The sequence below is a fragment of the Littorina saxatilis genome, linkage group LG8, assembly GCF_037325665.1.
Source record: "Littorina saxatilis isolate snail1 linkage group LG8, US_GU_Lsax_2.0, whole genome shotgun sequence".
NCBI classification, from domain to species: domain Eukaryota; kingdom Metazoa; phylum Mollusca; class Gastropoda; order Littorinimorpha; family Littorinidae; genus Littorina; species Littorina saxatilis.
The window spans coordinates 54,881,302-54,901,147 of NC_090252.1; the positions used below are offsets into that span (position 1 = coordinate 54,881,302).

The following is a 19,846-nucleotide window of genomic DNA, read 5'->3' on the forward strand; positions in this document are numbered from 1 at the left end:
GCATTACGCTTACCAACTTTCTCCAAATCGCATAGTCTGCCAGACAAGGCAGTCATTGTGACGATTGTCTCCAACATTTTGTCCATTTTCAGAGTAACTTCACAATCACGTAGGCCAGACGAGCTCTTCTCTATTGAAAGAGACTTATCAACTCCCGCCTTTTCTGACGGTATCACTTCAGAAGGTTGTGCCTTCGCCGGTTTCTTGCCAGTTTTCTTCCCGCCAGCAGCACATTCACCACCTCCCGAGTCCGCCATATTCCGAACAAAAACCACACGAAAAAGTGATATTGATTCCTGCGGACGAGCAAGCGCACCCGTAACAGTATGAAAACAATTTAAAATCCACTGCAAAGATTTTCAAATCTTCAATGGACTAGTGCCCAGCCTTGGCACAGCGGACCTTCTGTGGCCCATAGTTCGCCTCAGGCGATAGTAATTGCTGTAATCGAGACAGCTGCTGAAAAAACAAAGAGGCTGCTTCAGCAAATCGTGACTGACTATGTCAGCAAATCGTGACTGACTGTGTCAGCAAACGTGTACTACATTTCCGTAGCCAAAATAATATGTCATCCTACCAAAACAAGTAACAATTCCGACTGACCTTAGGTCACACGTGCAAAAACAAGTAACGATCCCAACTGACCCAAATATAGTAGGTCACACCTGCAAAAACAATGAACGCGCCGACTGACGCCAGTAACATTTCCATGTGTTAGCTTCGACAAATAAAATTCATGTATACGCGAAACGACAAGTTCCCGGTTCAAAAACCAACAAACACCGAAAACTCCAAACTGTTTCCTTACCTTGCAAGTTGACACAATGATAAACAATCAAAATAGTCAATACACTTCAACTAACCTACAACTAAAACTTGTACAGAGAAAGGTTAGAGAAAAATGAAAGCAAAGCAAGAGAGACAGTGCACCAACACGTCTTCACAGGACGAAAACCATTCGTTCAGTGTCGTATTCCCGCGTTCTATCTCACGTGACCCATTCCTCTCGGAATTGTGGGAGATAAAAATATAAATCTACAGCCGAATTTCTAACATTCAGAAATTGTTCTGTTGCAAATTTGTCGGTTCGCTGAGCTAAAATAGTGGCCGATGTGAGCGAGAATTCTGCAGAAAAACGATCTGAGCAACTTTATGGTTTAACCGGGTGGATCATGTGAACCACTTTAGAAATGACTTGTAAAGGTTGCAGTCGGTCAGATCAAAGAAGAGAAAATGGGAACGTGGGTCTTGAGAAGATAACACCATCCTAATACTTTACTTTGTGCAAGAATCAATCACGCGTACAGCATTACAGATGTCCAGCTGTAGTCTACATTGTACTGTAAACTTCACAGCGGCCTTATCGGCTTCCTCGAGTGACGTCACAGCAAGGCTAACGCTGCGGCGTCTTTCTTGTGCTGACAGAGTTGTCGGTCGCGGATTTTGAGTCGTTTCGGCCTGCCAACTGCTTCGTTTTTTTGCGGATTGTGAGAACTAGCAGAAAGTTTCACGCATTTTAATGGTTTCAAACTAATGATGAAAGTGTCTTCTTCTGGACCAAATCAACAGTCTTTAGTTGAATCAACTCGGAAAACTCTTAAACGCGTTTTTGCACGCGACTCCGCGCATTTTTGAGACCAGGCAACCCGACAGCTGCCCTTTAAAGGTACAGTAAGCCTCCCGTAAACCATCACAGAGCTCCCCGAGCGTCTAAATACAGTACAAGCATACTTCCATTTGAACGCTCACCGAACGGGAACATCCTGGCTGCTTTCTGTCGAGCGTGAGACATTTTCCAAGAATTTATTTTCGTAGACTTGTTCCGTTAACAACAACGGCGCCTCGTTTTTGCGCTAGACCTAACTTTTAAAATCTAAATAATAAATTGACAGCTTGTTACACAAACATTCTTTAATCATAAAAGAATTCGTTTTTCATCAAGACAAGATCAGAACAATTCGAAGTTGTGAAAGTTTAAAAAAAAGAAAAGCCCGGAAGCAGGGTCACGCAAGGGTCGTAGCAGACGACGGCCGGTTTATCAGTGCAAATCGCCGTTCCTCTCAACAGTCAAAAGCCATCGCTAGAGTTCTTGTGAACCACAGCCGTTGTTTCGTGCATAAAAAAACGTGCTATTGTAGATAAGCTCACGTCGAGTCGCATTCAAATGACTAACTATGACGACTGCATTGTGAAAAGGGAAAACTGGATCACACGGGTTCACGATGGCTCAGGGGTAAGATAAACCACGCAAAAATAAATTCTTTGAAAATTGTTCGCTCTTTACGGAGGGCACCTAGGATGTTCTCAATTGGTGAGTGTTTAAATGAAAGGGTGTTTGTACTGTGTGTAAAAGCCTGACCGTATCTGTGATGGTTTACGGGAGGCTTACTCTGCCTTTAACATTAAAACTCTCTGATACAAAAACATAGTGCATAGTGTACTGTAAACAAGAAGTTGTGCTACCACAGGAACATCCCGATAATTGAGTGGGACATGATTAAAAAGCTTCCTAGGGCTGCAGTGAGGAAGTACACGGCGTGTCCGTCATTGACCTTAATAACTTTCACACACCCAGTATATGAGAGATAATGATCTTCTTGGTGACCGTTCATGGCCAAGCACGCGGAGCTGGTTGCCAGCAGAACAACGTGTCACTGGACAATATCATAGACTTCGGAGTGCGAGGACCAGGGAAAATAACCTCATGTGAACCTGTCTGAGTGTGACCATCGTGACGCCCATATCTTTAACTCTCAGTCGTATGACAATTCCAAGAATATATTATCTTGATACGCAACCTCTAGGGTAGGTTAATGATTGTAGATAAGCTTTGCCATGATAATTATGCTGTGTGTGTGTGTGTGTGTGTGTGTGTGTGTGTGTGTGTGTGTGTGTGTGTGTGTGTGTGTGTGTGTGTGAAGATTGCACAAGATGTCTTTCAGGGACAACTACACCAACAACAAATACACAGTCATTTTATCTGTTTGCCTTCTTTTGAAAATTATACATGGAGTAGATCTATGATGCGTTAGTTTTAACTCTCTGTGTGTGTGTGTGTGTGTGTGCGTGCGTGCGTGCGTGTATGTGTGTGTGCGTGCGTGTGTGTGTGTGTGTGTGTGTGTGTTTGTGTGTGTGTGTGCGTGTCGGAGTGATTGAGTTTGTGTTACTGTTTGTCGATTTCTTACAGGAGCCGTGAAGGCTTCGCCTCTTGTTGAGAAATGCTTTTCACAGACAGACAGACACACACGCAGACTCACACACCGACACACACACATACATCGGGAGACAAACCTCGCTCTCCGCTATTGTTCAGACATTCAGTCATTACATTAGCTGACTGATTATCGCTGCGTGCCTCTCAAAACATGCTGAGGTCACGCTTGGCTGGGCATCGCTATGGCACCAGAATCATCCCTAAAATATGAAGCGTGTTAACAGGCCTAGCAAATTAGTGTCAATGCTTATACGCATATATATATATACAACTTTCGCAGTGTTTGTATCAATCATTTGTCTAAAGAGATGCGAAGTCATGAATCTTTTAGACACAAGTGAACAATCCTATGAAGAGTTTTAAAAACGTTTTTCGAAACATTGCATTACATCTAAACAAATATGAGTAACAATCCAAAATTGTATTCGAAGTACGCCTAGTATGTTGTTTAAATACTCAGAAAGTTTCAAAGCAATCCAACAAGTTATTCCTGAACTACAGCGCTTTTTGTCACGATACCTCTCAAAATTGACGAACAAATTCCCGTTTTTGACCGCTCATGCGATAGACACCTGCATTATCAGTAATAGCATAGCGTACGAAATACGCAAGCTAGCTAAACATAACAACCTGTTCGGGGTAGATAATTGATTTGGCTTTCTTCGCACATGTAGAAGTTGCAAAGGTTTGCCTATTGTGATTTTTTTCCGATTTTTAATTGGGCCCTTCCGTTTTTGTCCAGTCGATTTTGAGGGTACCCTTATTTGAGCGGCGGTCACGTGATCCCTGTAAAATAAATCTTTAATCCGAAAGGTGATCCAGATAGTCAAGTGAACGGCCTTAACTGGCATATAAAGTTTGCATGAAATGACAGGGGAATTAATGCTTTTATTAGGGTGCGAAATTTGTTGCAGTAATGTTTTGGCCTACTGTATTTTGCGGTTCTTTTCCAATAAAGTGCCCAACTTTGCCGTACGTACTACCTTTTGGCTAAGATTAATACGTATATGCACCACTAGCGTTAGATTTATGCGTGAAATGTATTATTTATTGGAAAGGTTTTTGACGTGTTGATGCAGAAGCAACATTACAGGGAAGTCGTTAGGCGTCGGACATCGGACATAGACCGATTAAAAGGCTCAAATGTCCGATTCACTTAGCCGCATGGCGGTCAGATGTCCTATCGTTTTCAACTGAGCGCGGTTATTCTCCGATAAGAACTCAATTCCTTCGGACAGCACGTTATTTGATAACTTTTCTTTCATGATAAAAATCTTCAAAAAGTGACCGAGCGCTCTCGCGTACAGGTGCACTGAAGTTGTGCAGCGCAGATCTTGCGTTTTCTGAACCGTTTGCGGTATGAGCCGTTTGCGTACACCTGTCTACAGCACACTAAAGTTAGGAGTACGGGAGACAGTGTCGCCACTGAAACCTACACAATCACGGAAAGTAAAGTTTTGTGACTTGAAGATGGTGTCGGTACAACAGGAAATTCACACAGATGGTCTTTTAATAAGGTTAACTATTCATGGCTGACCCTGATTAGTACTAGTTGGTTAGAATTTGACAGCAAAGAGACCATCGAAAAGGTAAACTTTGTCGAATATGTCAGGAAATGATGCAGTTTGTGTACGTGTGCCAATCAAAGTAAGAGTGCTTAAGTTTTTGGTTGCGTTTTAGTTTGTTTGTTTCTTTTATGTGTGTGTTTGAAACAAAAGTAATAAAACAATATACGCACACAATGTTGGTGCATATTTGATATATGTGTGTGCACATGATTTTGTGTTTTGCACAAAATTATAATGTCCTATTAAAATGTCTCAAAGCAGTCAAATGTCTTATTGATGCCGAATAGCCGACATTATTTTGTCCTATAGGTGGAAATATTGTGCAACAATGATCGTCCTTGTTCTGATGACACTGTTCTCAACCGCCTTATCGGAGTCAGTAACGTGTAAAGCTGGAATCTTCAGTCTGGGGGAAACTGCTTCTGTGACGTGCTCCTTTCATGAAGACGTAGCGAAAAGTCTGCACCACGTCTATGTTTCATTTAGTTCCTTTGATTCTAAAGTTACAGGTATGTATATCAAGGTGTAATCCCTCTTAATTGTGTGTGTGTGTGTGTGTGTGTGTGTCGGTGATGATATGTGTGTTTTTCAGTGTAAATGCACACTCCTTCCCGTGTAAACTGTTTGACTCACCAACTCAGATCTGGCCATGTTTTACATATGATAAGACCATCCCTCCACTTGGACACACACCGAAAGTGAAGAGCCTGTGTGCTCTCTGTGCACAGTGATGAATTAACTAATGCATACAACAACTCAAATCACCACAGCAAGCAGACAGGTTGTTGAATTTTGACATTTGTTCAAATTGCAGGATGGTATTATCCCATGTAAAAACGCCTGGACAGATCTCAGATCGTTGATGACTTAGGAAGTTTAGGTGAAATGACACGGGAATTAACGTTTTAGTTTTGGTACAAAAATGGGTTCAAGAAGTTTTTTGCTGAGTTTATATGCAATATTACAAGCTTGGTTCCATATCTGAGTTTACTTTCAATCATATAATCTTCAATTGAAATTAATTAATTAGGGTAGTTATGCAGGCATGTGTTAGAGCATATTTGTCTCGCACACCAACGAGCACATCTGTTACATTCAAAACTGTTTGTATATGTATATCGAGTGTAAAAGAAGGTTTCAACATGTACACAAGCAGACAAAAGTTGTTCCACAAGTGGCCTTTTTATGATTATTTACGGCTTGGAACGTATTGTATGTATGTTGCTGTTTTGTTATTTGTTTCTTGTTGTTGTTTTGTTTGCAATGTATTCTTACTCGTCTGTTTGACAAAATGTTACTGTGGCATAATTATGTAGTTAACAGTAAAACTTCATTTGATGGTAGCAGCCCCACACTAAAGATACCTTCCTTCCAAATATAAAAACATCTTGCATATCACTAATGACCATAGATACCTGAAGGTATTTACATCGCACTGAAGCTTCATTGCATTTGAATACCAAAACTCTTCAGCCTAACTGCGTTATGTGCAAAGTTGGACTTTCTTTGCAAATTACTTATCGTCACTGACAGGGACACCGATGTTAGTTTCTGTGATTGTTTGCAGGATCCATCACGCGGCAAAAGGGTATCGTAAAAGACGGATGCTACCTTCACCAGATGTTTGGAAAACCCTATATTAGAGCCTTGCTATTTGTCTCATTGTAAGCCATGATATGAGTTGATGAAGGAGATCAATATATTTGTAGAAGCAAACAGATTTGGAATAAAGATTACAAAATCTGCCACATTCCGGAAACACTTGGAGTTACCTTGATTTAGTTAGTGTGCTGTTAAAAAAAGAAAGTGCTTAACTTATTTGCTCTCCACATGAAACAAATGCAAGAACCAATTCTTTCATACATTGCATGTCTTTCTAAAGAGCACATACATTGGTTTTCTTGCCTGCTTACTGTAAAATAATATTTATTTCGTTTTGTATTGCATATCTTCACCCTGCTCAGACATTGAGGTCCTCCTCTGCTTCAATAGAGGCAGTAAGGGTCGTTCGTGCTCCAGCAAAAGCGGTTACAACTGGGACAACGTGATTTCAAACACTCTAACATTAGAAATTCCAGATGTCCAAACACGTTTTGCTGGAAATTACTCCTGTCACCTTGTCCCTCTTGGTGATCTACAAATCAAACCATGCTACCTTTATGTGGAAGGTAAATTCGTATGTCTGTCCTTTTTTTTATGGAACTCATTTTCACATTACTGCATAACATGTTGAACCTTTTTTTCTTATAAACGTCATTTTTGGGGAAGAATCTTTGTCAATGATTTATTTCTCTTCCTCCATTTTAAAAGTGGTGATACTCGCTATTTTGTTCCTTCCTTAATTGGGTTATTATTACTATTATAGAATCACCTGAGCAGTCAGGATTGTCTAGTAGTAAGCAGTGTAATGCCTTCAGGCCGGATGGACATCGTTAGTGAAGTAGGAATCATCCGACCCCCATTTACTTCATAGGAAGTGACGTAACAGTTATCGGCGATAGTGATTTCTCTTGTATGATTTGTTTTCTCAGAGAATGAGTCCTCCTATCTTGGATGTCAGTTTTGGGCCCGTGTGTTATGGGAATGCTTTCCAACCCTTAGGTAAAGTTTGTTTAAACAAAACGCACGCGCATTCATCATATAGTTTAATGAATAGCTATGTAACTATCAAGTCGCCGGAAACAATTCTAATAGAAAATGCAAGCCTCTGTGGGTTAGATGGGGAAACAAAGTTGTTCGCTAGACTTTAAAAATAAAGTAGATTTTCCATGATCTACACAAAATTGTGTGTAGTCTCTGTTGTTGAGAAGTATACATGTACCAGAGGTATAAAGAGGTATTCGATGTACATGTCCAAGTTTGGTCCAAGGACCGGACAGATTGTTGGGGGGTTACCCTGAACAAAACAGCAGGGATGGCCAAATCTCAAAAATGTAACTCGCCCGGTCAAGACAGTCACTAGCCCGCCAGAAATTCCACAAGAACGGTAAATACCTGACAAACATACAATGAAACAGTGTTAGTATGAATGATTGTCAGACTGTCATTTATAAATACACACTAAATTGCGGTGTTACGTACGATCGACAACTGGCTCGCGCTCAGCTGGCGTCGTGTCTGGCTTCCATACACCATTCTTTACTGACGCAAGTTGCAATGAGCAATATGTGCTTCGCGGAACTTGACCTGTTCCAACTTCAGCAATATTGTTCCAAACCAAATTGCGTTGTTTTGTTCCTATGTTCTTAAAAATGTTGAACAAAATAAAACCCACCATCGTCTTCCCGTCCAATTCAAACGTACCACTTTCCTCTCCGCTGTCGGCAATCACTCGTCGATGTTTTTTGATCTTTTCTCTTTCTTATGCTGTTTGCTTTTGTCCTTTTTTCAGCATCAGTCTTTTTAAAGATACGTTTTGCGCGGGTTCACCTGATAATAGAAAATGCGTGTTTGGAATCAGAAGTGAAAGTAGAAAATGCTTGAATGAAATGTCGAAAGCGCGTCCGAGATGGGAGTCTCATTCTCGTGTCTGTAGAACATGGCGGCGAATCTGTAGACGACAGAAGTTACTGCATGTGCAGTGTTAATTTGGCTTTTGAAAATGAAACTCAATAGTCAAATTAAAAATTGCTTTGCATTTGACCAGAATTTTCACTAGCCAGCCGAGCATTTTTACTCGCCCCTGGCGACACGGGGGTGGATTTGGCCATCCCTGAACAGTCTCTTCGAATCTTCACTCGCTGTATTTATGCTTTCTTTTCAGGCCAAGTCTTTTTTTTACATTTAGTCAAATTTGACTAAATGTTTTAACATAAAGGGGGAATCGAGACGAGGGTCGTGGTGTATGTGCGTGTGTGTGTGTGTGTGTGTGTGTGTGTGTGTGTGTGTGTGTGTGTGTGTGTGTGTGTGTGTGTGTGTGTGTGTGTGTGTGTGTGTGTGTGTAGAGCGATTCAGACTAAACTACTGGACCGATCTTTATGAAATTTTAGATGAGAGTTCCTGGGAATGATGTCCCCGGACGACCTTTGATGACGTCATATCCGGCTTTTTGTAAAAGTTGAGGCGGCACTGTCACACCCTCATTTTTCAATCAAATTGATTGACATTTTGGCCAAGCAATCTTCGACGAAGGCCGGACTTCGGTATTGCATTTCAGCTTGGTGGCTTAAAAATTAATTAATGACTTTGGTCATTAAAAATCTGAAAATTGTAAAAAAAAACAAAATTTCAAAACGATTCAAATTTACGTTCATCTTATTCGGCATCATTTTCTGATTCCAAAAACATATTAATATGTTATATTTGGATTAAAAACAAGCTCTGAAAATTAAAAATATACAAATTATGATCAAAATTAAATTTTCGAAATCAATTTAAAAACACTTTCATCTTATTCCTTGTCGGTTCCTGATTCCAAAAACATATAGATATGATATGTTTGGATTAAAAACACGCTCAGAAAGTTAAAACGAAGAGAGGTACAGAAAAGCGTGCTATCCTTCTCAGCGCAACTACTACCCCGCTCTTCTTGTCAATTTCACTGCCTTTGCCACGAGCGGTGGACTGACGATGCTACGAGTATACAGTCTTGCTGAAAAATTGCATTGCGTTCAGTTTCATTCTGTGAGTTCGACAGCTTGACTAAATGTTGTATTTTCGCCTTACGCGACTTGTTTAATCTGTCAACAGATGGCAATGGACCGTCACTTGATTTGACCGCCATCATCGTGGGTGCAGTCAATGGAATTGTTATTATTGCCTTGGGTGTTCTTGCGGCAGTGTATTTTCATCGCCTCAACAGGACGGGTTAGTGAACAAAATATTCGCAGTAATAGACCATTTGCTTCGACCTTGACTTTACGGGATTGCCACTTCGATGCAGGCAAAATGCGACTAAAAATATGTGTGTGTTTTTTATTGAAAGACTCGAATAGTTCCCTTATTGCACCTCATATTTGTTTTTGTTTTTTCAAACGAGAAACGTAACGGAAAGTTTTGACAAGTACCGTAAACTACCAACCCCCCATATGCACCAATTTTGCCCAAATGTTGGGGGTGGGCGTTTACTAGGTACCATGCCCTTTGCATGAGCAGTTCCTTTGCCAGAATAACGATATTTTGGTCATTTGGCATAGAAATGTACGAAGGATGCGTCATTGCACAAAACTTTCCTCTCTCTCACTCTCTCACACACACACACACTCTCTCTCTCTCTCTCTCTCTCTCTCTCTCTCTCTCTCTAACACAAACACACACCACACTTGGCACACACAACACCACACTTGGCACACACACACACACACACACACACACACACACGCGCGCGCGCGCGCAAGCTTTCGTTTTTTCTTTACCCTCCCAGTCCGATGCATCAAAAAGGTATCGTGATTCTCTAGCCACTCTAGAATCCTTCTGGCCACTCCGCGAAACATTTCCAAGGAAGGGAAACTATTGAAAAACAACAATAACAGCAGACTAAATAATCTTTTTAATTGTCCTTGTCTACTCCAATGATCAAAACTGGGGGTGGACGTTTACTAGGTACTGTACCCTGTGTGCAGAATTTTACCAAAAGTAGGGGGTGGGCGTTTACTCGATACTGGGCGTATAAAAGGTAGTTTACGGTACACCGTTTACTATGGAAACGGGTATAAATGAAGGCCAGTTTTGTTAATTTATGACCGTTGTTGCTTGCTGGACTCTTGAGTTTCAGGTGAGGATTTTTTCCGACTAGCAGATTAGGAGGAGGTCTACATCGTGTTAACAGCTTTTGTTTTCTCTTTAATTACTTTTTTCTATTTGGACGATTGTTTTTGTAAACATTCAATGAAAATGTAGCGTTATTTTGACGTCATTTAAATGTTTTATTAACGGTCATTCCTTACAGAATAAAGTGATTGAAAAAGGCTCTTGTCATTATGTAAAGCATACATTTATTTTTCCCCCACAACATTGCAGACAATTCTGAGAACTCGCAAGTGGAAAATACGTTTCCAAAATTGTAAGCAAGTGCAAAATAGCCAAACTAAGGAAACTAAGAAAAAAACAGAATGAAAAGCCGCCCATCCTTTTTTTGAGCTTCCCATCTCATCTTTTTCCCCAGACCCTGGTCCAAACTGTTGGACTTGCCTAATGCTCATCAAAATGTCGCTGCGGTGTAAGCCGTTCCTTCTTCCTGTAGCAGGGGTTCTTCTACTAATTACTCTGTTGTCTGTTCAATAACTTTATCAGCTGCATATCGTATTTTTCTTTCTTCGAGGTAAATCTTGCCATTTTGGCAATTGCGTCGCATAACAATTCTGCTGTTCGGTAGCCTTTGTAGCGTATGGAAGGAATGATAACTCTTGAGAGCAAAAAGAATGCTCGCAGTGAACCTTCCTTGGATCTCTCGCACGGGAGACCTATCCAATATCGAAAGCCGTTTGGCTCATAACATATACACGCGTAATAAATAATAAATACGCGCGTAATAATTAATAAATACGCGCGTAAGAAATGATTCATACGCGCGTCAGAAATAAAAGTATTTCTTACGCGCGTATGAATAATTTCTAACCCGCGTATTTATTATTTCTTACGCACGTATGAATAATTTCTTACGCGCGTATGAATTATTTAATGTGCGCGTATTAAGTATTTAACATTTCTTACGCGCGTAATAAATGTAGGAGTCACGTGGTTAAGCGACTCAAAAACTGGGACTGGGAATCCACAATTAAAAACACTAGTCAGCGTCTCCACCGCCTCGGTTTGAATATCACAAGATGGCGGGAGTAAACGAATTAGACGTGATAGACTATTTTTGTAGCGCTTTTTCTGTCAAGAAGCCAAGCCCCGGAAATAGCCGGTGGTTCTCGCGCAGCTCATGCAGACGACACCCGTGTGGAGTTAGTTTGTCGCATCTTTGGCAGAGTATGCAGATTGTGTCGACGACTGCAAACTTTATGTACTTAAAGAAATATATCAGCTTGAAAGCGTGTTTATTTTCAATAAAAGTCGGTTCAGGCAGCGCTGTGAACCACTATTTGTTATGGTGGTTCTTTCCCCATCACCAGCAGCTTCGTAAGAGTACTGTCGGATTGCATGTACCGGAGCAGAAAACGAATGGCTTTTTTATTTGAGTGAAACACATTTATTGAGTTTGGCATTATTAAAAGTCAAAGAGCTAACCACGGTAAACAATGCTAGAATGAGTACACAGTGCAGTTAAACTAACGGCTCCCATAGTAGAGCTACATTTCTCTGTCTTCCCGGCTCTCTTTTAGGTAATGTAGTCTCTCTCTCTCTCTCTCTCTCTCTCTCTCTCTCTCTCTCTCTCTCTCTCTCTCGTCAGGAGACCCTCGTAAAATAAAATGTGATTTGATTTGACCTCTCTCTCTCTCTCTCTCTCTCTCTCTCTCTCTCTTTTTCCCTCTCTCTGTTTGTGACTGTCTTGTCCCTGTATTTGTCTCTGTATGTCCCCCCCCCCACACCTGGCAAAATTAGCTTATCAATCCGGTTCAGTAAAAAGTATTCATTGAAACCAGCTTTTGTTTATTTGATGAGTTTAAAGGCACAGTGCGCCTCCCGTAAATCATCACAGATACTGTCAGGCTTTTACACACAGTACAAACTCCCTTCCATTTGAACGCTCACCAAACGGGAACATCCTAAGTCCCCCACGTAAAGCGAGCAATTTTCAAAGAATTAATTTTGCGGATTGTGTCAGAGACAATCGGACCGTGGTGCGTTTTGGCGCTACGTCTAACTTTTAAAATCTAAATAATAAATTGACAGCTTGATACACAAACATTCTTAAATCATAAAAGAATTATTATTTCATCAAGACAAGATCAGTAATATTCGAAGTTTTGAAAGTTTGAAAAAAGAAAAGCCCGGAAGCAGGGTCACGCAAGGTCGTGGTTCTCGTAGCAGACGACGGTTTATGCCTATCGCCAGTTCCTCTGAACAGTCAAAAGCCATCGCTAGAGTTCTTGTGAAGCACAGTCGTTTGTTTCGTGAGTAGTCAGAGGTATACATAATAACGTGCTATTGCAGATAAGCTCACAGCGAGTCGCATTCAAATTACTAACTGACGACTGCATTGTGAAAAAGGAAAACTGGATCACACGGGTTCACGATGACTCAGGGGTAAGATAAACCACGCAAAAATAAATTCTTTAAAAATTGCTCGCTCTTTACGGAGGGCACCTAGGATGTTCTCAAGCGGTGAGTGTTTAAATGAAAGGGTGTTTGTACTGTGTGTAAAAGCCTGACAGTATCTGTGATGGTTTACGGGAGGCTTACTGTGCCTTTAATGAATATAATTACAAATAAAAATTGTGCATATATTGTTGTGTAATATTGACCCCTGTTGTAAGGGACTGTTGATTCAGACAAATAAACATCTGTTCTTGGACTTCTGCCTTCTTCTGCTGAGTGTTTGTGTTACACTGCTTTTTTGACTCACATGCGAAGCAAAAGTGAGTCTATGTACTCACCCGAGTCGTCCGTCCGTCCGTCCGTCCCGGCGTCCGTCCGGAAAACTTTAACGTTGGATATTTCTTGGACACTATTAAGTCTATCAACACCTGATGTGGCCTGATGGTGTATGGTTACAAGATCTCAAAAAACATGTGCGGCAACTTGACCTCACTTCAAGTTCAAGGTCACAGGGGCCGTAATTGTTGTCTTAAAAACGACAATTTTTCACATTTTCGCATTTTTTTCTGAAGTTATCGAGAATGGCAACCTTAGCTATGTATGCTATACAGGGCAATGTAAGCCCTATCTTTGGACACCAGTTTGGTTGACCTTGCTTCAAGGTCAAGGTCGCAAGGGTCATTTAAAGTTGGATTGTATACATATTTTGAAGTGACCTTGACCCTGAACTATGGAAGATAACTGTTTCAAACTTAAAAATTATGTGGGGCACATGTTATGCTTTCATTATGAGACACATTTGGTCACATATGATCAAGGTCAAGGTCACTTTGACCTTATGAAATGTGACCAAAATAAGGTAGTGAACCACTAAAAGTGACCATATCTCATGGTAGAAAGAGCCAATAAGCACCATTGTACTTCCTATGTCTTGAATTAACAGCTTTGTGTTGCATGACCTTGGATGACCTTGACCTTGGGTCAAGGTCACATGTATTTTGGTAGGAAAAATGTGTATGATGTCATTGCTAGGTTTAGTTATTTGACCTTGACCCTGAAGGTCAAGGTCATGTAAAGGTGAAGGTCAAGCATGTGAGTCGTATGGGCTTTGCCCTTCTTGTTCTGCAATGTTCTTTTCTGATATTGCCTTCTTCTGCAATAAAATAATGAAGGAATTATTGATATTAGTTTAATAATTATATGATTACACACTTCACGGCTTTTGTGTCACATTTTCCAGCCCAAACAACAACAACAACAACAACAACAACAACAACAACAACAACAACAAAAAAGCAGTGGCCAACACATTCAAGGTCAAACAACCAAAATCCAAAAAGAAAAGAATTGAAATAGGTGTTTCATGTACATTTTAAAATACTGATTTGGTGTCCTTCCGTAAAGGAAGGCATGTATCACAAGAAACATTTTGCAGAGCAACGCGATAACACACACAAACACACACTCGGCAGAGCAACTGAGATGGTAACACACACACACTCACAACTGTGAGTGAGAGAGAGAGAGAAAGAGGGAGAAATAGATAGAGAGAGAGAGAGAGAAAGAGGGAGAGAGAAAGAGAGAGAGAGGGAGAGAGAGAGGGAGGAGAGAGAGCTTTATTACCAAAGAGAGAGCCGGGGAGAAAGAACAAGTCGCGTAAGGCGAAAATACAACATTTAGTCAAGTAGCTGTCGAACTCACAGAATGAAACTGAACGCAATGCAACGCAGCAAGACCGTATACTCGCAGCATCGTCAGTCCACCGCGCACGGCAAAGGCAGTGAAATTGACAAGAAGAGCGGGGTAGTACTTGCGCTGAGAAGGATAGCACGCTTTTCTGTACCTCTCTTCGTTTTAACTTTCTGAGCGTGTTTTTAATCCAAACATATTATGTTTTTGGAATCAGGAACCGCCAAGGAATAAGACGAAAGTGTTTTTAAATTGATTTGGAAAATTTAATTTTGATAATAATTTTTATATTTTTAATTTTCAGAGCTTGTTTTTAATCCAAATATAACATATGTATATGTTTTTGGAATCAGAAAATGATGGAGAATAAGATAAACGTAAATTTGGATCGTTTTATAAAAAAGATAATTTTTACAATTTTCAGATTTTTAATGACCAAAGTCATTAATTAATTTTTAAGCCACCGAGCTGAAATGCAATACCGAAGTCCGGGCTTCGTCGAAGATTACTTGACCAAAATTTCAACCAATTTGGTTGAAAAATGAGGGCGTGACAGTGCCGCCTCAACTTTCACGAAAAGCCGGATATGACGTCATCAAAGACATTTATCAATAAAATGAAAAAAACGTATGGGGATTTCATACCCAGGAACTCTCATGTCAAATTTCATAAAGATCGGTCCAGTAGTTTAGTCTGAATCGCTCTACACACACACACAGACACACACACACACACACGCACGCACGCACGCACGAACATACACCACGACCCTCGTCTCGATTCCCCCCTCTACGTTAAAACATTTAGTCAAAACTTGACTAAATGTAAAAATGTAGCTCTACTATGGGAGCCGTTATTCTAACTGCACTGTGTACTGACTACTCATTCTAGCATTGTTTACCGTGGTTAGCTTTTTGACTTGTAATGCCAAACTCAACAAATGTGTTTCACTCAAATAAAAAAGGGCAATAAATTAAATCACCAAAAGAATAGATGCTTTCACCAAAAGAATTGCTTAGTTAGCAAAAGATATTCCAACAAAAAATCGGATGTTTCCACCCACAAAATAGATGCTTCTAGCAAAAAACCGATTGATTCTACCAAAAAAAGAAATGAGACTTGCAAAAGAATTCTCAACAAAAAACCGAATTATTTCAACAACAAAATAGCTACTGTCAGCAAAAAATATAAAGTTTAGTGTACTTTCAGAGACAAAATAGTGTCACTCCATATCATAATCATAATTGTACGTCCAAAGAAAGTTAAATGAAAATGATAAAATCAGTGTACAGAGCAGTCAAGATCAGTGTGTTCACTGCCTGATAAGCGCTGGTCTTGACAGCTTTGGGCGCCCGCGCTTTCGCTTCTGGACGATTGGGATGGTCTTGGCCTGGGCAGGGGGATTGGTCACCTCCAGACGAATCTCCATGCCCATGGAATGATGACACACGTAGCACTTGAGGAACTCCGGACAGTTACAGAAAAACTGATTGTTTTCGTCGATCGTAATCTTCCACACCGACCTCCGACATGTGGCATACTCCTCGAAGTCAGCCCAGTACGATGATTCAACCTTTTCTTTGGTCTCTCGGATGGCAGTCTTCAGCTCCTTTTCCAGGGTTGAAGATCCCACGAAGATCGTGTTCCCAGTCTTCAGTGACACAGCTGGTGACGTTTGTTACAGTACTACCCGGCAAACCAATACTATCTGGATAGCAGTGAACAAGTAAGGACTTCTCCCTGAACGAAACTTCTTTTGCCTTTGCGAGCAGTTTTAAAGCGTCCCGTACACAGGTCTAACATTGTAGCCGTCGCGAGATACTCAAGCATTGATGCTATAAAAAAATTTTTTTTAAAAGTTATGAGCGAAGCTCTCACGGCGAAAACACACACGCACGGCCCCTGTACTGGCTGGTAGCGTGTAGTCGTTCACCCACACTGACACAGTCCAGCTTTTTTTTTTGGGGGGGGGGGGGGTTGACTCACTCTCTCTCCACCCCCCTCCATCTCTCTCTCTCTCTCCTCCTCTCTCTCTCTTTATCTCTCTCTCTCTTTATATATTTCTCTCTTTTCCTCCCTCTTTCTCTCTCTCTGTCTCTCGCTCGCTCTCTTCCTCCCTCTTCCTCCCTCTTTTTTTCTCTCTCTCTCTATCTTTCTCTCTCTCTCTCTTTATCTCTCTCTCTCTCTCTTTATATCTCTCTCTCACTTCCTCCCTCTTTCTCTCTGTCTGTCTGTCTCTCTCTCCCTCTCTCTCTCTCTCTCTCTCTCTCTCTCTCTCTCTCTCTCTCTCTCTCTCTCTCTCTTTTATTGAGCGCGCGTGTCAACTGCAGACATCATGTTTATTTGAAGAAAACGCCGCAATGTCCTGCTGCTTCAAATCTCAGACACTCACGACAAAAGCCTCTCACTTTTAAACTGTCTGTTTAAAATCTGTTTTTTAACAGAAACAAAAAATCCACATTGATACAAGAATGGAAAATGGTGAAAAATCTAAGTCAAGCGGATAGGAAACCGGTGATAAATTATGTAAACTATGTAATACGACTGTAATGCAGTTTGATGTCAAGTACATCTAACACAAATTAAATAAACATTTACTGCAAGAACATCATTCTGATACCTGGCAAATGCTTGTCACTTGTGTCTGTAATACGACATTGGCCAGTAGAAGAAAAATCAACCGGACAGAATGAACAGAACGAAACTAACGAAAAAACGACTATGTAACACGGTCTTTGGTATTATTAAGCAGGATGTTATAAGTCGGTCAAGGTTATAATGAGTCAGAGCTACAGCTGCACCGTCCTTACTCCGGGCTCGCCAGTTATTATTACGCTTTCAAGTTTCTCTTTGTGGGATGCCTCTCTCTCTCTCTCTCTCCCTCCCCCTCTCCCTCTCTCTCCCTCTCCCTCTCTCTCTCTCTCTCTCTCTTTATCTGTACTCTGTGTGTGTGTGTGTGTGTTGGGGGGTGGGGGCTGGTGGAGGGGGGGGGGCAAAAAGGAAAAACGAAACTAGATCACTACAATGCAACACATTCAATGAATGATAGTTTGCCACAATTGCATATAATTATGTGTATACCGGCTCACATTCTTCTCGTCACAGTCCTCAAGGAGCGAGTTTTCGCGAGGAACAGGGTTGAGCTACGGTAGGGTCACTGCGCATGTCTGGTTTTTTTCTTCGCGGAAACGCTGTTGGGTTGTGTCCAGTCGCGTCCCTTGCAACAAGATGGCGACAAGCGCGTTACGGATTTACTGTTGTGGAGAGTTGATGGACGACGATGATGAACAAGCAGTACTGTTTTATTGTTGATGTGAATGTAATGCCAAAACATCGAACTATCGATTCGAACGTCAATGAAGAAGTGAGCGTGAAAATCGAGCGCAAAACAGCCGGGTAAAAGTTCAGGGCGCTAAAGTACATTTGAGCCGAAATCGCACCCAAACTCCTGTTGACCTCATTTCTTCCCAAAATAAACATCACTGCTAAAATAAAATGCATTAAAACCAAGACAGTATCCAACCCAGTATCCTTAATTTTTGAAAGGCTAAGTGATTTACAACAAATGTCTTCTCACAATCCGTAACTTTGTCAAAAAATATTTGCAGAAGTTTCTCACCTCGCCTTGGCAGCCATCTTGGAACTGGAGAGACCCTACGCAGGAAGCAAGGTTGAAAGTTGGTTAACCGGTGACGTCACTCCAGTCGTACCGGACCGAGTTTTTGCGACCTCCGGTTCGACTCGAGTCACCTTACCCAATAAACATGCCAGAACTGGGCCATTGCTGGCGTTTTGATGGCAATGCCAGTTGCCAGAACTACTGCCATCAAAGGCCCACTTATGGCCCAATGCTGGCATATTACCCGTATGCACATTGGCAAATTGATGGGCCATCACTGGCAAGCCAGCACTTTGCCAGCAAAAACCCATCATTTATTTGCTGGCTTTTTGATGGCTTGCCATCATTTTGCCAGCAATTTGCCAGCAATTTTCCAGCAAAAACCCATCATTTATTTGATGGCTTTTTGATGGCTTGCCATCATTTTGCCATCATTTTGCCAGCAAAAACCCATCATTTATTTGATGGCTTTTTGATGGCTTGCCATCATTTTGCCAGAATTTTGCCAGCAAAAACCCATCATTTATTTGATGGCTTATTGATGGCTTGCCATCAAAAACCCAGCATTTTGCCAGCATTTCGCCAGCATTTCGCCAGCATTTTGCAGGTTTTTAGTTCCATATAAAAAAAACTTTTTTCCATATATTTTCCGTTAATGGCCCTTTACCTGCTGAAATTACCGGGCCAGTTGTGGCCCGGCAAAATGCCATATTTCTGTCTTTACCATTGCCAGCAAAATGCCAATAAGTTGCAGGAAATATACCAATACCACTGATTCGGATAGAATGACGGCTCTATTCATGTACTCGATCTGCACAGTCTTGTTAGCCCATAGATGGTTGTTAGAAGTCTATAAATATGCTTTGTTTTGTCATTTTTTACTGTGAATGTAATAACAATAACAAAACACAGCACATCAATGGACTTTTCAACATTAGCAATATGCATATGCGTAATTATCAAATTCATCAGTAAAATGCAATTGAAATGCTAATCACATTTGTCGTGTAACTTATCTGGCAAGTAAAGGCAGTGGTTTTGACAGAATATCGTTATCAACGCAGTTATAGCGGGCACAACAACAATACAGTAATATATATTAAAACCAAAACAAATGTAAAGCTTCCAAACAGCAACGACTCATTACCGAAACATTACAGAAACGTACGCTTTGTTTTCAGTTGCTCACTGTTTTATTTTATTTGTACAGCGTTCTAAATTTCACACTCGAGACATGATGACCAAAGGCAGGAATGTTTCTTGTTTACTTCCCAGTAAACCTCCGTAGGATTGTCTTGATTCTGTCATTTCTCTGTTCGCATCCGCAACGTTGAGATAACGCTTCTTTTCTTTGTCCTGACGTCGTAGCCTACGGTAAGCCATTGAAACTCTCAAGTCCTCCTGCCGTTCACCTCTTGAAACATGAAAGCAAACGAGTTTTGTTGGTTTTAATTCATTATTCCATATCACACACACACACACACACAAACACACACACACACACACACACACACACACACACACACACACACAACCAAACAACCAAACAAACGCAAGCATACACGCAGGCATGCAAACAAACAACACACGCACGCACGCGCGCGCGCTCACACA

General features: G+C 41.0%; 1 long non-coding RNA gene across 1 annotated transcript; it reads left to right on the plus strand.

Moving 5' to 3' along the window:
- The first annotated feature begins 5,095 nt into the window (after positions 1 to 5,095).
- LOC138973864 (uncharacterized) lies at positions 5,096 to 10,774 on the plus strand. The gene is made up of 3 exons (XR_011458199.1): positions 5,096 to 5,291; positions 6,747 to 6,950; positions 9,472 to 10,774. It is a non-coding gene; the product is annotated as an uncharacterized lncRNA (long non-coding RNA).
- The last annotated feature ends 9,072 nt before the right edge of the window (positions 10,775 to 19,846 follow it).